This window comes from Macaca fascicularis, chromosome 11, assembly GCF_037993035.2.
Source record: "Macaca fascicularis isolate 582-1 chromosome 11, T2T-MFA8v1.1".
NCBI lineage: Eukaryota > Metazoa > Chordata > Mammalia > Primates > Cercopithecidae > Macaca > Macaca fascicularis.
In genome coordinates, this window is record NC_088385.1 from 56,458,749 (window position 1) to 56,460,996 (window position 2,248).

At 42.2% G+C, this 2,248-nt stretch overlaps 1 pseudogene; it reads left to right on the forward strand.

Moving 5' to 3' along the window:
- The first annotated feature begins 219 nt into the window (after nucleotides 1–219).
- LOC141408057 (HIG1 domain family member 1A, mitochondrial pseudogene) lies at nucleotides 220–875 on the forward strand (annotated as a pseudogene).
- The last annotated feature ends 1,373 nt before the right edge of the window (nucleotides 876–2,248 follow it).

Below are 2,248 nucleotides of genomic sequence, written 5' to 3' on the forward strand. Positions count from 1 at the left end.
GAAATCACCAATAGGATAATTCAAGATTATTCCCCAAAAGTGAGGGGCACTGAGTGCCCAGCACAATGGAAGATAGTAGCCACTCACCAAGACATATCACTGCAATTTCAGAACACTGGAAACAAGTTCAGAGAGGGGGGAAGTCACCTAGAAAGGACAAGGAATTAAAAGGCTTCAGACTTCTCATTCTGCACAGAAGTGTCAGAAGCTAGAAGACCATGTACCGATGCCTTCATAATTCTGAAGGAATTCAGTACCCAGCCAAACAACCAAATCCAAGGGTCACAGTTGAAAAATGACAACAGCAAACATGCAAAATTCCACAATAATTTACTCTTCCCTTTCTCAGGAAGCTTCTGGATGATGGTCTCCTCCAAAAAGCAGGAGTATTACAAATCAAGAAAAACACGGGCACAGGTGCGGATCAGAAGCGTGAGGGGGTTTTCTCGCTCTAGGGAGATTATTCAAGCAATCACTGTGTCAACAGACACAAATGTTTCCCTTTCTTCATATGATGAAGATCAGGGATCCAAACTTATTTGAAAAGCTAAAGAGGCACCATTCATCCCCACTGGAATGGCAGGTTTTGCAGCAATTGTTGCATATGGATTATACAAATTGAAGAGCAGAGGAAATACTAAAATGTTGCATCATCTGATCCACATGTGTGTGGCAGCCCAAGGCTTTGTTGAAGGAGCAATGACTGTTGGTATGGGCTATTATTCCATGTATCGGGAATTCTGGGCAAAACCTACACCTTAGAAGAGATGCTATCTTGGTCTTGTTGGAGGAGTTTGCTTTAGTTAGACATCTTTTTTTTTTTGAGATGGAGTCTCGCTCTGTTGCCCAGACTGGAGTACAGTGGCACAATCTCGCTCACTGCAACCTCTACCTCCCGAGTTCAAGCGATTCTCCTGCCTCAGCCTCCTGAGTAGCTGGGATTACAGGTGCTCGCCACCACGCCCAGCTAATTTTTGTATTTTTTTTTTTTGTTGAGATGGAGTCTCGCTCTGTCGCCCAGGCTGGAGTGCAGTGGCCAGATCTCAGCTCACTGCAAGCTCCGCCTCCCGGGTTCCTGCCATTCTCCTCCCTCAGCCTCTCGAGTCGCTGGGACCACAGGCGCCGCCACCTCGCCCGGCTAATTTTTTTGTGTTTTTAGTAGAGACGGGGTTTCGCCGTGTTAGCCAGGATGGTCTCGATCTCCTGACCTTGTGATCCGCCCGTCTCGGCCTCCCAAAGTGCTGGGATTACAGGCTTGAGCCACCGCGCCCGGCCTGTATTTTTTTTTTTAGTAGAGACAGGGTTTCACCACATTGGCCAGGTTGGTCTCATACTCCTAACCTCAGGTGATCCACCCACCTCGGCCTCCCAAAGTGCTGGGATTACAGGCATGAGCCACCGCGCCCACATCTCATTATTGAAGCTACATATTAATGCTGAAAATAAACTATTCGAGTGGGTTCAGCTGATAACACGGCATTGTGAATACTGGCCTCCTTTCTTGCAGGCTTGATTTGCCTGGTGACTGAATTACTAGTGACTAGTTTACTAACTAGGTCATTCAGGAGAGCCAAATTAATACAAAAGAAACATGTCATCTAAATGATGGTGTTGAAATGTCCACCTTCTTAAACTGTTAAGATAAAATTAGTTCTAAAGAAGATAGCAAACCAACCCTGAAGTACTCCCAGTTTGCTCTAGAATCTTGCATGTTTTGGATGTTATATGAGTCCTATTTGCCCCAGTTAATTTAACTTTTTTCTGCCTGTCTTGTGGACTGGCTGGCTCTTTTAGAACTCTGTCAAAAAGGTGCATGGAATATAACTTGTAAAACCTCCCACAGCTGAAAGTATATATGTGTATATGTTTAAATCAAATCTAGAAAGCTTCCGATAGAGCTGCACAGTCATAGTATTTATTGAAGAATCATAACTGTAAACATGAGAATAACTTATGGATTCTAGTTTAGTTCTTTTGTAACTGTAGATATCTATATTTGCTGCTGTAATATAAGAATAATTTTTAAATGTCATCTTGAAACAGAAACATGTATTTCAAGCACTCATGCAAAGGTAACTGAAGAATACTTTTTAAATGTGTACATTATTTTCTCCATAAGAATTGTAAACGTTAAACTAAACATATTAACTATAATGGAATTGATTAATGATTTATAAGCAAGCTGGTTTGAACAGACATTATACACATGCTTTTCTATACTACAGAATGCCATTACACTTGTTAAATT